General features: G+C 50.2%; 1 protein-coding gene across 3 annotated transcripts in view; it reads left to right on the top strand.

Moving 5' to 3' along the window:
* The window catches only part of BCAR3 (BCAR3 adaptor protein, NSP family member), a 189,586-nt gene that overhangs the window by 40,519 nt on the left and 129,825 nt on the right, over positions 1–19,242 (top strand). The window contains exon 1 of one of the 3 annotated variants that reach the window (XM_064488733.1): positions 17,548–18,079. The exons of the other annotated variants lie outside the window; for them this stretch is intronic. The gene's annotated coding sequence lies outside the window, so the exon portion shown is untranslated. Of the gene's footprint in view, positions 1–17,547; positions 18,080–19,242 lie in introns of those variants that run through there. 3 annotated transcript variants of the gene reach the window in all.

Below are 19,242 nucleotides of genomic sequence, written 5' to 3'. Positions count from 1 at the left end.
CCCGCTGCTGCTTCAGGGGAGGGATTAGAAAATAAATATTGGGGGTTTTCAGTGTGCTCAGTCTTTAGGGACTTTTTCTTTTTACAAGAAAATTGAGAGGAAGGTACAGAGATTTCCCGTACGCCCACCGTCCCCCCGTGTGCGTAGCTGCCTCGTTACCAGCATCACTCACCAGGGTGGCACAGGGCTTACCAAGGCTGATCCGACACTGACACATCGCCAGTTCGCTGTGGGTTTGGACAAGTGTCTAAAGACTGTACCCTCCGTGACAGTGCCCTGCAGGGTGTTTTCACTGCCCTGCGCATCCTTTGAGCTCTGCCTTTACCTTGGGAACTTTATTTTTAACCAGCTATTTTATGATCATGCACTTCTTCATGTGCTTAAAAAATGTAATCTGTTCTTCCGTGGGAGCCCTCCTTCACAGGCACCTCCCTCTCCGTGTGATCCACGTTTGCCTCAGCCTTGGTCCAGGCGGGTTTCACAGGCCAAACCGGGACTCACATTAGCAGACGAGTTTGGATCTTTTGCTCCATGCTGATGGTTTCATTTCAGACCTTACATGCACTTTGTATAGACTCAGTTTCTATGTTCCGTGACGCCTCTGCTTCTTTACTTTTCATGTATTAATTCAATGCTCTCCAAAGCAAAATCTACATCCAAGATATTTTAGTAAAGCATGTATTCCATTTAAAAAGAAGTTACATTTTTTTTGGATAATCAGCCTGAGGATAAATGGCCAAAGATTCATGAACTGGAGTGGGAAAAACAAATCTTTTCTCATGTTGTATTTTATGTTTATGAACGAGTCTGAAATACTGTGATTTGACTTTACAGTCCCCTTATAGTATCTCCACCCCAGATCCTTTAGATCCATGAACTGTCTTTCTGAAAAGAATTATATTTTCAAAGAATCACATGGTGATGTTAACCTTTAGTGATTCAGAGATGCTTCATAGGACAGAATAAATGTCTGATGAGCTTGCGTCTCCTCTCTTCTCGTAGAAAGCTGTTTCTGAAGCTTCATAACCTAAGGGGAAGCTTATGGTGTTCATCTCTTCCAAATCCCTCTTTTAAATAGGAAAAGGTGTGAGTCTGACTGACGGGGCTGGAGAGGACCCTGCAGGGCCAGGCCAGGTAGAGGGGGTGTCTTATTTGGTGCTTGGACCCTTGGGGACTTTTTCAAAGCAGCCTATAACCTAGAGTCTAGTGAAAACCCATATTCCCAAACTCTTTTCCCATAAAGACCTGGTAAAATGCCACATTGGTCTCAATTTCGCATTTTGTGTTGCTGCTTTGCAGGGATCTCAGATACTAACCCCGCTGATGGAGGGTTCTGGGTACAGGACAATCACCCTCTGCAGCTGCTGTTTGCATGAGGCGGATGTCTGTGAAGAAATGTTCATGGCTGCACGTCAGGGGCTGGAGAGGCCTCCTTTGGCAGAGCCCAGTGGGTTTTGGGGGCTTCTGGAGTTGCTGCCCCAGGAGGGGACAGGAGAACTCTTTACTTCCCCATGGACCTTTTCTGGGGTTCAAAGTCTTGGAAAAGGTGATGTGGCTGAAGGACAGTGGGGGCTCCCTTGGGGCAGGAGAGGGCGGTGGGAGCCATTGGCCGTGATCCCAGAGGGTGACAAGAGCAGCCTGGCTGTCACAAGGGCTTAGGAAATGCTGTTCTAACTCCATGGCAACTGCTGAAGGCATTTTGCAAAGCTCAGGTCTTTCCGACCAGATTCTGCTTTCCAGTCCCCTTTCATTCTCTGCCCACCCCCACCCTTCAGGGCTGCTCTCTCCGTCCCCACGGCTTCGTTGACCTTTCAAAGCTCCCCTGGCATTGAGCGCGTTATCTGGAAGCAGGTTTTACCCAGGGCCCCATCCTGGGCCACCGGCCCTGCTAATTTTGCCTTCACTCGGTGAAGCTGGTTCTGTGAACCTCTTTCTTTCCCTTACATACACTCACTGTTTTCTTTCTCTTCTCTCTTTCTCACTTTCCCTGGAGAGGAACCTCTCTCCTGGACCTGCTGACAGTGGGGAGATGTCACCTGCCCAGGAGGCTTGCCCTTCCCAGCCCTGTCTCCCAGCTCTGCCTGCCAGGCCCACTGCTCAGCTCCTGGAGGCCCCGGGGAGCCTCAGCTTCTATGGGCCCCGGGAGCTGGTGGCAGAGCCCTCACTGCCTTCTTTGTCGGGATGGGGTGGGGGCAGGCGAGGAGAAGGCTCTCAAAACATAGAGTCTGAGAGGACTGGCCCCTCCACCCCTGCCCCGCCCACGGGGCTGAATAAGACTGTTTGTGAAGAGATGCTGGGTGTTGACTGTCCACACTCCACCCGAGCTAGAGAAGGAGTGGAGTGTGGGTTGTTGAACCTTCTTGTGGAATCTTTCAGCCATGAACCGTGTCTGAGGCCGAGAAATTTGTTTTGATTAAGGTGGCACCTGAAAAAAATTTTTTAGTATCTATTATTTATTTATATAAGACACAGGCTTCCCACTGGTGTTTCCATCCCATTTAGAATGTGTTTTTATGGCTGAGCCCCTGACCTTTCACCTCCTTCCTTCCTAACCTACTCCCCACCCAGTAAAGCAGGTCATTGGAGGACTGAGCGGGCCCCGTGGCTTTCCCCTGGCAGGGAGCTGGTGCTGGATTTCTCCCAGGCTGAAAAAAAAGAATAGATTTAGATCTACAGAAAAGTCACAAAGCTAGTGCCAAATTCCCTTTTACCCCTCGCCTAGTTTCCCCTGTTGTTAACATCTTGCATCACGAGGAACGTTTGTCACACTAAGAAACCAACACCGGAATATGACTATTAACTAAGCCCCACCCTTTGTTCAGATTTCACTAGGTTCCCCCCAGTGTTCTTTTCTGCTCGAGGATTCCAGCCAATACTGCACATTGCATCCACGCACCCTCACTCCCCTCTGGCCTGTGGGGGTGTCTGACTCTCCCTGTTTGGATGACCGAGGCAGTTTTGAGGAGTACTGGTCGATATTTTGTAGAACGTCCCACGATTTGCGTTTCCTGCTTTTCTCACGGCTGGACTAAGGGTATGAGTTTGGCTGAGGAAGACCACTGAGGTGAAGCACCATCTCATCACAGTAAACCAAGGGTACCCGTCATCAGCGTGGCTTGTCGCTGACGCTACCTGGATCACTTGACCGAGTGATTGTGTTTCCCCGTTGTAAGGCTTGTCTTCCCCCCTTTTCCGTGCTGTACTCTTGGGAAGCAAGCCCACCCTCAGAGCAGGCAGGGGAAGGAGGAAGTATCACATACATTATTTAGAATCTGTAGTAGGGAAGATCCCAGAGATGCAGGTCAGAAATTCCCACTAGAACTTACCAGAAGGCCAGTCGTGCTGGATGCATGGGCTTTGCGGGGCTGGTCACGCAGACCCCAAGGAGAGCATCTCATGGGGCCATACCCTGTGTGTCTTTAGCTCCTGGGTATAAAGGCGAGCAGTCTGGAGATACACACACACACACGTAACCACTGTTTAAAACCACTGAGTCATTCAAAACCATTGAGCAAGTGTCCATGAGTACACAGTACTCTGCTGGGCACTGAAGGAGGCAAAGGGTGGTAAATGAGACTTAATTGAGACCCCAGGTGCTGCAAGGGGAGATTATGTGCAATTCAATAAATATCTCTGCCCGTCAGCCCAGTGCCAGGAGCTGATGAAGCAGCAGTTGTCAGTGTGATGAAGAATAAAAAGGGAAGCTCAAGGTGCTGTTGGGGGTTAATTCAGGGGCGTCAGCACAGGCCTCTCTGTGGAAGTGGGGTTTTGGTTGAGACACCAAGGATGAGCAGGAGGGAGTCAGGTGTTCAGGGGTTGCGGGGGGAGCTCTGGGGAGAGAAGTTCACTAGGCAGAGAGGGCAGGACGCGTCAAAAACAAACTAGCGTCAAGAGAGACATCTGAGAGCTGAGAGACGGCCGGTGTGTCCGGAACGGAGAGAGGTGCTACCTAGAGAGAGAGCTCTGAGTCCTGGAAGAGTCGCACGGTGACTTAGTGGACAGGATAGTTCTGTCTCCTTGAAGTGAGCCCGTTCTGTAGACTTCAACACACAAAGCTTGGGGACGTTTGACAATAGATTTATACCTCAAATACTCTGCTAAGTGTATGTGCAAACTACCTAAAGCTCAGGTGTTTCAGGCATTAAGTGTGCAGTGGAGAGAAGGCTAGAAAGACCGGGGTGGGGTGTGTGGTGGCACACGCCGACACACCTCAGTTCCCTGTTTCTGGACTGAGGCTCTCATCCCTGCCCCGAGGCTGGGAGGGTGGCTGCCGAGGGCTCACGCTGAGACAGCTCTGAGGGGCCATCCCGGCCTCGCTGCTCCAGGACAGGCGGGGCCCCTGTCCCAGCTGCGGCTCGGTTCAGCCTCCCCGCTGCCCGCCGGCCCCGCAGGTGGGGTCTGTGAGCGCGCCGTCCAGCCCGCTGCGCGCACCGCTCTGTCCCCTGCATTAGGAGGTACTGGTCTCCTAGGCCTGTGGTAACAAACTACCGTAAACGGTGCTGCTTGAAACAATAGAAACTTACTCTCTCTCCCTTCTGGAGGCCAGAAGTTGAAATCTAAGTCAGCAGGGCCACACTCCCTCCCAAGGCTCTAGGACGCAGCCCACAGGACATCCGTTTGCAGGTCAGTTATGATGGCAGCCCTTTCTTTGTAAACGTCCCCAGCCTGCAAGGCCGGACAAGAGCCCCGCCACCGGCAACCGGCTGTCCTCACTCGGGGGTCCTCTGCTCCCCTCTAGACGTTCCTATTTGTACCTTGGCTGAGCCCCCCAGGCACCAGCTGAAGCCCAGAGAGGTCCATTCCCAGACCTCGCTCATCACTTTATCGCCACCCACCCTGTCTGTCCAAAGCCCCCTTCCCCCCGATGGAGGGTCAGTCAGGTCCTGCCAGCGCTACAGGACAAAGGCGCTGCCATGCGGTCCCCAGAGGGAGGTGGCCCAGTGGCTCCTCCTTCACACTGGAATGTGACTTCCCTTTCCAATTAGAGACCACACAGGATGGAAAATGCCAGCAGGGTGGCCCTTGCAGCATGAAAACCCATCTAGGTTACCAGGAAGAGCAGCGGGAGGCCCTGCGTTCCAGGCCCACCTGCTTAAAACTCCTGGCCTCCTTCACCCGCTGTCACTCAACCTGTCCCTCCTTTGTCCGCCCCCTAGACCACACTCAAGGTCCTGTCTCGGGACAAGTTCACTTCTCTGGGCACGTCGGGTCCCAGGATCAGCCTCCCACAGCTTGTTGTTCCTGTGGCTTGTGTGGCAGAGAAAGACAGACATGTCAGGCTTTTGAGACAAAAATAACAATCAAACAAACTGACACCAGGCAGGAAGTGGATATCCATCGTTAAAGATAGGCATTCCTTTGGGAGCACCTCCCAGGAGAGCTGGCAGGAGGCCGGGGCCTCAGGATCCGGGGGGGCAGCGGGCACTGATGGGCTCTCAAGGCATGCGAGGGGCACAGCCCTCAGCTGCAGTCACCAGTGGAGCCCCGGGCCCTCCTGGTGGGGAGGGCGCGGCCTGGGGACCGCCCGCACAGCACTCCTTCCACGCGGGGGGCCGTGTCTGCGGCTGTTTGCCTCCCTGCCAGTGGGTGGCTTGGCCAGGGGCACTGGAGCGTGTTTTCTGTTTCTAATCTCACAAGGCCAACGATCCTGGCCGATAGCTAGCATTCTGCTGGGAGCTTCGTGTTTCCAGAAGCACCTTGTTCCCAGGAACAAGTCAAAGTCAGTGTTGGGGAAAATTGTGTTTTTCCAGCCACACCTCGGGGGCTGCTCTGGGGCTGGAGTCTGGTGCCTCCTTTCCCTCATCCAGGGGCTCTGACATCCTGCTGGGGGACTGGAGATCTGCCCCAAGCCTCTCATCACGGCTGCTTCTTTGTTCTTCAGGCCGTGACCTTTATTACATCATCGCAACCCCACCCCCAAACTACTTGAATCCCCCATTCTTTTTCCCCTTTCTGGGTTGCAGTGGGGGTTTTACTCTCAGGGTCCTAATCCTGTTGCTCTTGTGTGTGACTAATTCCCTCCCCTCCCCCCGGCTCCCAGCACAGAGGAAGGGGCCTGTTTGCCCGGCCAGGGGGTCTGCGTCCCTTGTTGGCAGTCAAAGCACAGACACATTCCTGCGGGTGACTTCCTGCCCTGAAAGCCAGCCCTGGATGACAGGCGTCCTCTGTTCCCTCTCGGCCTCCAGCCCCTGGTACCAGGACTCCTGCAAGGGGATCTAGGATATAGAAAGTAGTAAGTTGCCCTTCCAGCCTGCCAGCGTCTGGTGTGAGGGCAAGTTGTATTGTTGTTGGGACAACAGGACTCCTTGGAGAAGAAGCAGTGGCTCTCGGGTGGCCGCCCATGGTGAAGGGTGTGCGAAGGTGACAAAACGCAGGACGGAGGCCTTATTATCCTCAAAGCACCCGCAGACCCCTGCGGGTCAGCGCGGCTGCCTGATTTCTGAAGGGAAAAAGCACATAATTATGGTATTGTTTGACTGCCAAGAATTCTGGGTTAATCTCAGTTTTATTTTGACTGCTACCTAAAATAGCCTGTCCCTGAGGACAGCAGCAAAGGCCAGAAGGCCAAAAACAAAGCGACAGGCCCGAGATCCAGGCAGGCCCTCCTTGGGAGTCCCAGACCAGGGTGCAGGGTTCTGGGGAGGCTCACGAGTGCGCTGGCTCAGGCACGAGGAGCCAGGGTCACCCCCTCCCTTACAGAGGCCTTCCTTTCGACACTGGCCTGGGGCTGCCCTCTGCCTCACCGGACCTGGCCTGCGCCTGTGGAAACAGCAATGGTGATCAGCCCCCAGCATACTCTTTGTCCCCAGACACATTCGGGGCAGTCCTGAGGTCCTTTGGGGTTTTGCTTCTGTGGTCTGGGGAAAACGGGGGGAATTGGAATGACCGCTGACGCTGCAGACGTGTTTCGGGCCAGGTGGCTCTAAGTGCTGCAGCCTGCAGGACCCCCTTCGCCCTCCCAAGGAGTCCTGTGGTCGGTCCTCGTGCTGTCTTCCATCCTGCCCAGCGCCGCGCAGCTGGGAGGCGGTGGAGACAGCATTTGAACCCAAGGAGTCCTAGCGCCAGGGGTGGCCCCCTCCTTGCTTTCCCACAGGGCCTCTCAGGAGGTGAGTGGTCACAGCACTCAAACGCTCTGAAAGAACAGCTCCCGCTGGAGTCTGGGAGAGATGCGTTTGGTTCATTAGTGGAAAAGAACGGGCCTGGGGAGTGGAATGCCTCCTTCTTGGAGCACACTGAGAACCTTCCTCAGATATCCTCTCTCACACTCAGATCAGCAAACAGTTACTGAGGGCCCCACTCTGTTCCTGAGGTCTCTGGGCCACCAGGCAGTGGATCTCTATGAAAAGTTCAGTGTCGTTAACGGGAGAATCACAGTATAGGGCCATGTGGGCTCTTATGGAGAAATGCTTCCTACGTGCAGTCAAGGAGGGCTTCCCAGAGGAAGGGTCATTCAGGTTTGATCTTAAAGGATGTTGAGACTCTTCTGGGTAGACAAAGTGGACTTTGTAGGCAGAGAGGACAACACAGACAGGCCACTGCTGTACTGCTGTATCCACCAGACTGAAGATGTTCCCGAGGGTTCTGAGCCACCAGCCCTGGGCTCCAGTCTGTGGGGCATGGCAGGAACTAAGTAACCGCCCTCTTCCCCCCTCATGGCTGGCTCCCGCTGTGCTGACTTCAGAGGAGCCTTCCCTACCCTTCCTTCCTGCCCCACCTAAATGACTCTGAAATGTTTCCAGCCTGAGGCATCCCTGAACTTCTAAGGCCTCCAGACCTGCCAACCCAGCCACGTGCAGTGTCTGCTACCAGGGGTCGGCGTGGTCTCAGCCAGCAGCACCCAGGCCGCTGCCTCAGGCGCTTTGCAGCTGTCTGATGCACCCCCAGTGCCCCCAGCAGCCACGCAACAGGGCCGGCGGTGACCTGAGAGCACGGGGAAAGGCCAGAGCCGTTTTCTCCTCCTAAGCTAGGGAAAGAGGTAAAAGGAAAGCTGAAGGGCCAGGCCCCCAGGACCAGCGTGTGGGGAATGGGTGGGGGTGCTGCCCTTGTTTCTCAGAATGTCCTTTTTTTCCTATCTTTTGTTGTTGTTCGTCTAAAGGAATTCTGAATTCCTTTCCTTTTTCTAAAGTATATTTTTATTGACATATAGTCAGTTTACAATGTTGTGTCAATTTCTGGTGTACAGCACAATGCTTCAGTCATACATGAACATACATTTATTCGTATTCGTAGTCTTTTTCACCAAAAGTTACTACAGGATATTGAATATAGTTCCCTGTACAGTATAAACTTGTTGTTTATCTATTTTATATATATTAGTCAATATCTGCAAATCTCAAACTCCCAATTTATCCCTTCCCGCCCCCTTCCCCTACTGGTAACCATAAGTTTGTTTTCTATGTCTCTGAGTCTGTTTGTTTTGTAAATAAGTTCGTCTTTTTTCATTTTTTTTTACAGATTCCACATATAAGTGATATCATATGGTATTTTTCTTTCTCTTTCTGGCTTACTTCACTTAGAAAGATGAACTCCAGGTCCATCCATGTTGCTGCAAATGGCATTATTTTATTCTTTTTATGGCTGAATAGTATTCCCTTGTATAAATATACCACAGCTTCTTTATCCAGTCATCTGTCGATGGACATTTAGGTTGTTGCCATGTCTTGGGTATTGTAAATAGTGCTATTTTGAACATTGGGGTTCCTGAGTTCCTTTTATTGGGGGGAAAAAAACAAAGGCAGGCCAGAGTCATGTTCTGCACCTGTGGAGTGGCAGGAGCGAGGAGCAGCCCGCCGGCATCGGCCCTGACTGGTGTCCACCAGGCATCATGGCTCAGGGAGGGGACTGACTGAGTGATGGCTCGGCCACCCAGGGAAGGCAGGCATGTTCGAAAGGGGCTCATTATGAATAACAGAAGTCACTCCTCGAAACTCTATCACTCAGAGGTTTCACGGGTTTTGAGAGCTCTGTGCCAGGAATTGGGGATGAAGACCAAATATATATTTCTTACGGTATCATAATATCATAGGAGGGCTTCCCTCGGGGGACAAGGGCTCACGGATTAGGAAAGGTTGCAGCTTTTATACATAAACTATCACAGTGCCTGGCACTTCGTAGGCTTGCAAAGACAACAATAGCTGTTATCATTATTATGGATTTGGGGAATGAATGAGTCATTTGAAGTGTGGAGTGTATGGCAGGGGGAGAAAAGGTAGTGTGGTAGGCAGCCTCCAGGGAGCTCCCAGTGATCCCAGCTCTTGGCATTCACACCTTTGTATGGCCAACACTGTTCCACAGTTGATCTGTGTTGACCAACAGAGGACAGCTGTGCTGTGAGCAGTGCCATGGAGAGGCCCCCATGGTGAGGAATTGAGGCCTCCAGCCACCAGCCAGTAAGGAACTAAGGAATCTTGTCAACAGACACATGAGTGAGCTTGATAGCTGATCCTCCTTACATGACCGCAGCCCCGGCCAACAACTTGACAGTAACCTGGGGAGATACCCTGAGCCAGAGCCACCCAGCTAAGCTCCTCCCAAATTCTGACCTTCAGAGACCGTATGAGATGTTTGTTGTTTTAAGCCACAGTGTTTTAGGGTGATTTGTTGCCCAGCAAAAGAAAGCTAATACAAGTGTTGCAGTAGAAGCTGTCAGTGCCTCTTCACCTACTTCAGAGCTTACCTGTAGCTTGGACAGTTCCTTTAAATGCTCTATCAGTCAGCTTTTGCTGCATAACAAACTATCCCAAATTCAGTGGTTCAAAGAAACAATTTAAGAAACAGATTCACAGACATAGAGAACAAACTTATGGTTACCAGCAGAGAAAGGGGAGGAGGAGGGATAAATTAGGAGGTCAGAATTTGCAGATACTAGCTACTATATATAAAGCAGGTAAACAACAAGGTTTTACTGTATGTACAGCACAGGGAAACATATTCAATATCTTGTAGTAACCTATAATGAAAAAGAATATACGTATGTGTGTGTGCATAACTGAATCACTATGCTGTACACCAGAGACTAACACAACATTGTAAATCGACTATACTGCAATTTTAAAAAAGCATAAAGAATTTAAATTATGATTATGAGCTCAGTAATTTAGGCTGGGCTCATCTGAGTCATCCTTCTGGGCTGAGCTGGGCTCACTCAGGTATCTCTGGTCAGCTGGCAAGCTGGCTGGGGGCGCTCAGCTGGCTGACTCCTCTCTGCCCCGTGGGGCCCCCTGTCCTCCAGCAGCCCCGCCTGGCCTTCGTCGCACAGTGGCAGCACAGCTCCACGAGGGGAGGAGCAGATGCTGAAAGGTCTGCTGAGGCCCAGGCCAAGACCCTCTCTAACCTTGCAGCCTCTGCATCCCATTCCCCAAAGTGCCATCCCAGATGCAGGGGGTAAAGAAGCAGATTCCACGTCTTGATGGGAAGAACTGCGTAGTGTTGTGGCCACTTTTGTGTTCTGCGCAGCCCATCTGCAGCTTCCCTGCTCAAGTACCCGCACCTCCCAGCTTGAGTGCATTCTCCGGGCAGCCGTAAGAAGCCCGTTCAGCCCTTGTGTGAAGCAGACCCAGAGGGCTGAGGAGCTAATGCTCTCAGGTCAACCGATGAGGAAGGGAGCTGGTGATAAATTCCCCAGCCTCCTCCCTTGGTCAGAATATGCTAACATGTGTCTCCACAGCCTCTCAGAGGGACAGGGGAGATTGAACCCAAGTTTCCCACAGTGGTCACCAGCCTGTGATGGCCCCTTTACTGGCATTCCTCCCGTCCCTGTCTCTCGCACCCCCACTGCCTTAGCGCGCTCTGGGGGTCACCTCCCTCGAGGGGTCCTACACTGCTTGCATCCAAGTCCTACCTAAGGCTCTGCTTCTGCGGAAGCCTCCACTAGGTACGTGATGCTAGATCACCCCTGACCTCACAGGCCAGGCTAAAAGCTGCAATTTACTCTGTAAGTGACTGGGCTTCTGAGGGTTTTAAGCAGGAGAAATCTGTGTTTTAGAAACAAAATTAGTGGCAGTGTAGAAACTAACACCCGGTTCCACCAACTTCCAGGCCAGTGCTCTTAAGTTAACTCTATATTGTTTCAAGCTTTGGATGTAAGAATATACAGATCTTTTTTTAAAAAAATTCATTGATTTTTGAATAGATACTAAATACATGTGTTGCAAAATTAGAAAAGCACGAAAGGTCAGACCTATTTTTATAAGCACCTTCAGTGCCAAAGGAGCATTTGAATAACCATTGTTTCCCACGGGTTTAGGCCACGGTGGAGCCTGACTCCTCCAGTGGTTGCTCCGGGCCTGCCTCTCGCCCTCCCGGCCCTGTGGCCTGGCCTGCCGGCCTCCCCGCTGCTGAGAAGCATGCTGCCACTCTTGGTCCAAAGGAAACTTGGCGGTGTCGGCAGATGTCAACATCCTTGCTTGGCAGAAGCCATCTTTGCTCCTTGTCACCACAAATAATTGCAAGTGGGCTGAGTCCTAGTCATATGCATTCAGGTTTGTGGCTTGTTCTGACAGAAGTCTAAAACGTGCATAGTGAAGGCCAAGCCTGCAGTTTTGTGGGGTTTCTTCCACATATAGTTGACTTACAACATTGTGTTAGTTTCTGGTGTACAGCAAAGTGATTCAGTTATACATATATATACATATTATTTTTCATATTCTTTCCCATTATGGTTTATTACAGGATATTTAGCATAGTTCTCTGTGCTATACAGTAGGACCTCATTGTTCATCTATGTACACAGTAGTTTGTATCTACTAATTCCAAACTCCTCATTTATCTCTCCCCCAGCACCTTTCCCCTTTGGTAACCATAAGTTTGTTTTCTATATCTGTGAGCTTGTGTTTGTTTCATAGATAAATTAATTTGTGTCATATTTTAGATTCCACATATAAGTGATATCATATGATATTTGTCTGTCTCTGTCTGACTTACTTCACTTAGTATGATAACCTCTATGTCCATCCACATTGCTGCAAATGGCATTATTTCATTCTTTCTTGTGGCTGAGTAGTATTCCACTGTGTATATATACCACATCTTTATCCAGTCACCTGTCAATGGGCATTTAGGTTGTTTCCACATCTTGGCCATTGTAAACAGAGCTGCTGTGAACATTTGGATGCACGTGTCTTTTCAAATTAGAGTTTTCTCTGGATATATGCCCAAGAGTAAGATTGCTGGATCGTATGGCAACTCTATTTTCAGTTTTTAAGGAAGTACCACACTGTTCTGTAGTGGCTATAGCAATTTACATTCTCACCAACAGAGTGCAGGAGGGTTTCCTTTTCTCCACACTGTCTCCAGCATTTGTTATTTGTAGACTTCTTGATGAGGCCGTTCTGACCAGTGTGAGGTGGTGCCTCCCTGTAGTTTTGATTTGTGCTTCTCTCATCATTAGTGATGTTGAGCATCTTCTCATGTGCCTGTTGGCCACTGGATGTCTTCTTTGGAGGAATATCTGTTTAGGTCTTCTGCCCATTTTTTGATTGAGTGTTTGTTTTTTTGTCATTAAGTTGTGTGAGCGGTGTGTATATTTTGGAAATTAAGCCCTTGTCGGTCACAGTGTTTGCAAACATTTTCTCCCAGTCCATAGGTTGTCTTTTCATCTTGTTTATGGTTTCCTTTGCTGTGCAAAAGCTTAAGTTTGATTAGGTCCCATTTGTTTATTTTTGCTTTTATTTCTATTGCCTTGGGAGACAGACCTAAGGAAACATTGGTACAATTTATGTCAGAGAATGTTTTGCCTATATTCTCTTCTAGGAGTTTTATGATGTCATGTCTTATTCAAGCCTGCAACTTTTATGGGGAAAGGAAGAGATAATGATTCATAAAACCTCAGGTCTTTAAATTTCTCCGGAAGAGCTGCCATCTGTCCCTAACGTGGGAGAAGGAGTGCTCTTGGGTTAATTGCCCTGGATCAGCCAAACCATCTGCATTTATTTAAATCAAGCCCATACACAGTTTTTGAAGGTCTGCCGTGGGCTAGCGCTGAGCTCAGCTCTCTGGGGTGTTCCAGTAATTGGGAGCCACCAGCTCAGGCACTCAAGGAGGCAGACTGGAGAGGCGGCAGGTGCGGCAGCTCTGGGAGCCAGGCAGCTCTCCTGGGAACCCCAGCCCTCCTCCCGGCCGGCTGAGAGCTCCTGGGCACCTCAGCTGGTCTCCCCAGGACCTCTGTTTCCCTGCCTTTAAAATGACCCTGATTACTGCACAGGGACAGGTGAAAATCCCAAAGAGGGTGTTTGTCATTTTTCCCTTGAGAAATGTACAGCCTGCTCGAGGAAGGAAGGTACACCTGAGAAAAGTAAAGCAGACATTCTAAAAGCGGTCGTCAACAGTTCAAAACAAACAAACAGAAAGACAAGGATGAGAAAAGAAAAGATGAATCGAATAGAGAAAGAGAAGAGAAGAGAAGGAGATCCAGGGGTGATGAACTGCCAGATGTATCCCACTGCTGGGGCTAGAATAAGTAACAGCGCACTTCAGGCTGAGTGGCTTAAAGGCCCCAGCATTTGTTTTTTTAATTCTCCTCACATTTCTGGAGGCTGGAAGCCCAGGTCAAAGCATCAGCTGGGTTGGTTTTTTCTGAGGTCTCTCTCCTCAGTTTATAGACGGCCGTCTTCTCCCTGTGTCTTCACGTGGTCTTCTCTCTGTGTTTGTCTGTGTCTTAATCACCTGTTTATAAGGACATCAGTCACATGAGATTAGCATCCACCCATATGACTCATTTTACCTTAATTACCTCCTTAAGGCCCTGCCTCCAAATACTGTCCCGTTAGGTGGTACTGGAGGCTGGGGCGTCAACACCTAAATTTTGAGGGAACACCATTCAGCCTATAACAGGAAACATACTGTTTGCTGTAGAAGCTGAGCAAGAGAGCAGAGCAGGGACGGAGAACAAGGAGGCGCTTCTGTTTGTGATTTGATCTAGTCTTAACCGCGATAGAGTTGCAGTGCCTGGCACATGGTGGTCAAGCAATAAAAATTTGTTGAATAAGTCTTCGAATAACTGAATAAATATTTTATATGGTTTTTGTCATTGGACTTTATAAAAGGCATCTAGAGAAGAGTATATAGAGATGAAAAACGGGCAAAATAGGTGGCTTTCATATTGGAAAAAGGCTTTTTGTTTCAAGAACACATTTTGATCTGTAAAAGCATACATCAAAAATGGATGTGACAGACGTTCATAGAACTATGAAGGTCACAGCTGACACTGTTACCATCTTTACATCTTCACCAAATACCGTGTTGCTAGAAGTAGACAGAGGACAAGCTCTGAACCTGGTGAGGCTTCAGGACATATGCACAGAAAAGAAAGAAACAGGGTCCTATCTGTGATCAGTTCACTCAGGATTTCTTAGACCTTAAGACACTAGAGGCTGAAACCATAACTAAGGGAGGATTCAGTGAATTCACGGGAGGCTGATCTCAGCACAAGTTACTTCAGGTTCCCGTGGGATTTTGACTTGGATCATGGATCTAGCCAAGTACCACATGTCTGTAGTTTTGGTTGTCTTCGGCAGGCAGTTAACTCGGTTTATTTATTAATGTATTTTTAGAGGAGGTACATGGGGATTGAACCCAGGAGCGCGCGCACGCTAAGCAGACGCTCTGCCACCAGAGCCACACATTCCCCCTCATTCTGTAGCTTTACGTTCCTCCAGGGGATATTTAATAAGCAAGGACGCTGCAGTCAGTAAGGTGATGACCCTGGGGGACCCCCACTCTAGAGGAAGGCAGATATGTGAAGAGATAAATTGCAGCTTATTGAGGTAACTTCCCTAATAAAAGTACAATTAAAGTGCTTTATAACCTCAGTTTTCTTGTGACAATAACTAAATGGACAGTCTGTGCATTAAAGGGACTTGACGATATTTGACAAACAAATAAGTGGATAAGATACCTGATAAATGGATAAAAGATACTGAGAGCACAGACTCAACGCTCTATGTCCTGTGGGTTACCAGCACGAAACCTACCTATTTACTTTTGGACTAAAAAAAAATTGAAGCTATAAAAATTGTCTTTCTCATTTTTTAACTCCCCCTTTTCCACCTGCATTTTAGAATTTCCTGTGAACTCAGAAAATGTTTGTGGGTAAATAGATGAAAAATTGAATAAATAAATAAGAGAATAATTTTTTGCTTCCAGAACTGGGCAGAGTTTTCCTGTAGAAATTTGTTAATCACTGAAGGATTGTTGTATTCAGATTCATCAAGAAGCCATTTCTGAGGTCTCTTTGTATGGAAGTCCTGGAAGCTGTCTTGATTCGCTAAAGAGAAAATGGCATTTCAGTTCCTGGAACCATTGCTTGTGAGTTTTTTAATCCACATTAAATTCTACAGAGTGGGAAGTTCTGCAGAATTGCAAATGGAGGGCGAAGGTTGTACTGACTGAATGCCGATTTCAGCAGCGCCCACTGGAGAAGGGAATCTGCCGTCGGTGATTCCTCCCTCTCTCCCTGCACCGGGATGAGGGCGTTTCAATCTGCATGTTGCCCAGGAAGGCCGTCTCTCTGAAGAGACTCAGTGTAATTACTCGGCCCTGGCATTCTTGCTGACCTCACTAGAAATTTGGTGACTGGAGGGCAGAGGTCCAGAGAAGAATGTGGGACCAGGAATTTGGACATCATTAAATGATTTTTCCTTATGAGAAGCTTAGTCAAGGTTCAACACTCATGTGAAATAGTTCTGTGGCTCCGTCAAGTACTCTCCCCATCTCTCTCTCCCCTCCCTGAGCCCCCATCCTCTCCCCAGTAACAGACACGCAGACGAGACCCTTGAGTTGTCCAGTGGAGTAGTCATTAACCACATGAGACTATTTCAATTTAAATTAGTTATAATTAAATACAATTTAAAATGCAGGTTTTCAGCCATACTAGCCACATATCAAAAATTCTCAAACGCCACATGTGTCTACTGGCTACTGTAATGGACAGAGCAGAAAACAGTTCCATCACTACAGAAAGTTCTCTTAGATTCACAGACATAGAAAATAAACTTACGGTTACCAGGGGGAAAGGGAGCAGGAAGGGATAAATCGGGATTTCAGGATTTGCAGATACTAACTACTATATATAAAATAGATGAAAAACAAGGTCCTACTGTACAGCACAGGGAACTATATTCAATACCTTGTAATAGACTATAATGAAAAAGAATATGAAAAGGAACACATATATATAACTCAATCACTATACTGTACACCAGAAACTAACACCACATTGTAAACCGACTACACTTCAATTAAATAAAAAAAAAAAGAAAAGAAAGTTCTATTCAGCTGCACTGCCCTAGGGAAAAGGGAAGTGAAGAGCTGAGGAGGAAGGTGGTAATCTTTAAGAAAACACCAATAACCTGTAGAGCAGCCATATAGAGAGGGAAAGGAACATTCTAGCAGGAAGTTGCCACGGGACACACAACTAGGTAACAAGAGGAAAGAGGGTGTAAAGTAGGGGAGAGGGTAACAGCTTTTTGGGACCAGAACCCAGGTTTCATCCTGGTCCTTCCACCCACCAAGTGTGTAGCCATGAGCATGTAATGGGAACTCTCTGAGCCTCGGTCTCCTCATCAAGGAAGTGGCAGTAGTAGTTCTTATGCCACAGGGTTGATGTGAGAATCCATGAGACAATTAGCCTAAAGTGCTCAGCATGCCACTTGACATATGGAAAAAGGTCAAAAATAGTAAGACAGGTGAGGAGTGCGAGGAGGCAGAGGAGGGGAGGAGGTGGAAGGAAGGGAAAGAGAGGAAATAGAAGACAGCCAGCCTGGAAAGAAGAAATGTCTGCGGATTGAAGAGTGGATCTGAGCACATTAACGGAGGCCGGAGGGCACAGTCAGTAGGGCCAAGCAACAGCTAGGCTTCCAGACACCCGAGGCCACAGAGGAGGCTCCTCCTGGCTCCAGGACGAGAGCGCTGAGCCAGGTGATGGCAAAAGTCACCTGTGGTCGGCAGTCTTCCTGCCCACCTGTGGCAGCAGGAATTGCACTGCTACTTGGGGTTTAGCTGTGCTCGTGTTTATGCCAGTGATTGTGTTAAGGGGCCCAGAGAGGTGTGCAACAGAGGTGGCTTTCCGGGGTCAGGCTGTGTGAGCCACGGCCGGGGCTGGAGGGGCCGGGTGTCAAGGTGAGGTAGGGCATAGGGTGGAGGGAAGGGGGCGATGTTCCTCGGTGCCTGCCACCGTATTCTGCACTCACGTAACCAGTTGCACTCAAACCCTACAACACTTGTGAGGTAGGCACTCCCACTGTGTGGAAACAGAAACCAGGGCTCAGCCGGGCACAGGAACTTGCCAGGGGCCACCTGGCAGGTAGAGGGCAGGTTCAGGATCCAGGCCCCGGTGGGCCCAGCCGCCCCGGCTGACTCAGAAGCGGACGCCAGACACGCGGGCAAGCCCAGCCGGGTCAGCCGAGCCTGGTCCGGGTCAGCAGAGCTCCAGATGACCTGCAGACACATGAGAAATAATAAATGAATACTTTTCTTAAGCCACTAAACTTTCAGTTGGTTTGTTTTATAACAAAAGCTATTTGATACATGAGCAAAACGGATACCGGCTCTTAAGAAGCTTCTGGTCCAATGGAGGAGACCAACTTCAGTCACAAACTCCTACAAATATACGTTCAGGGCAAGGGAGTGATGGTCAAGCCAGCCGCCCACGATGGCCCCGGTGACCCCCACCTCCTGGGAGCCCTAGTGCGTCCCCTCCCACTCCGTACCAGGCTTCCCCGCTTGACCAATCGCGTGTGGCAGCAGGCACAACGTGTCACTTCTGAGACTAGGTTACAAAAGAGGACAGCTGCTGTCGTGGGCTCCTCCTCTCTCTTTCTGATCATTCATTCTGGGAGGAGAAGCCAGCGTCTGTGCCCTGAGGACGCGCAGGCGGCCCACACAGAGACTCAGATCTCCACCAACAGCCCAAGCCCGAGAGGCCTGAAGTCTTCCAAGCGCCAAGTGAGTCGGCTGGGGAGGGGCCTCCGGCTCCAGTGACGGGAGCCCAGGCTGACAGCTCGAATGTGACACCTTGCGAGACCCTGACTCAGAACCTTCCAGCTGAGTTGCTCTCAGATTCCTGACACAAAGAGACTGTGAGGTAACACGCTTCTGTCGTTTGAAGCTGGTAGGCTTGGGGGTACTTGTTACACAGCAGCAGGTAACTAACAAAAGGAGTTAAGTAGAGGGAGCGGGGGAGGAGGTGGTCGTTGCGGACAGATGGACAGCTGGAACAGCGTGGCTGTGGAGCAGGAGGGAACACAGCACACGTGAGAAGCTATAGGAGGCCGATGTGGCAGGAGTTCAGAGAGCAAGTGTGGCTCCCCCAGAGCTGAAAGGCCAGGGGGAACCTGAGCCGTCCGGTGTGGCCTTTTGGCTCTCACTAAGAAGTTTCTTTTAGGAGCAACAAGAAGCCAGGTGACTGGGGACCCGCCCTGGGGCTCCGGGAAGCCCGGGTTCTTAGACTAGTGAGAAGGCGAGGGTGGCAGGGCAGCCCGAGGGCACCCGGTCCTTCCTTGGCCTCAGGCATGAAGGGTGACTGTGAGAACCGGGAAAACCCGTTAGAAACAGAGTGCGCTGTCCTCCGTGGGGGCCACGCCTCACCTTTCGCTGACGCCCACCCAGGCCCCCGGGGGTCCGGGATGTGGTGGGATGACGGCGGGCGGCAGAGGGAGGCGGGAGTAAAGGAGGAGTGTGGGAAGCAGAGACAAGTGGCAGGAAGGAAAAGAGGGACAACTGAGGGGGAAGGGCGCATCGGGAGGTGAGCGGGTCAAGGTCACGGAGGGAGAGGGCGTGGGCGCCACGGGGCGCCTAGGGAGTCCTGGGAAGGGTCCCTCAACGAGCGTTAGAGACGTAAACGCGGGGGTAGAGGGGAGGCTCTTTGAGACACTGGTGTTCAGGAAGCCTGGAAAACTCAGCCATGAAACAGTGTGTGTTAAGGGTTCAAGAAATGGGACGGTCACTGTGATGGGAAGTCAGCAGACTGAGAGTAGAGGGGGTAAGTGGATCAGGGGAGCAGCTAACACTGAGCCAGAACGCAGGCACGGCTCAGGGGGTTGAGTTCGGGGAAGTCTCAGCTGGACCGGCCATCCTTCAGGGAAGAGTGACGAGGTTTGCAGCTGGCGGGGCAGGGCTTATCAGGCTCGTAAGGCCCTGCGTGGAGTTCCCCGCTTAGCCCTGCTCGGATGAGGTCTCTCCAAATTAGTGACTTGGGGGTGTTAGTTCCCCTGCTCAGAAGTGCCCTTCAAGCGGCAAAGGAAGAGG

The sequence above is a fragment of the Camelus dromedarius genome, chromosome 9 (genome assembly GCF_036321535.1).
Source record: "Camelus dromedarius isolate mCamDro1 chromosome 9, mCamDro1.pat, whole genome shotgun sequence".
Taxonomy (NCBI): domain Eukaryota; kingdom Metazoa; phylum Chordata; class Mammalia; order Artiodactyla; family Camelidae; genus Camelus; species Camelus dromedarius.
This window is presented reverse-complemented; position numbering and strand designations above follow the sequence as displayed.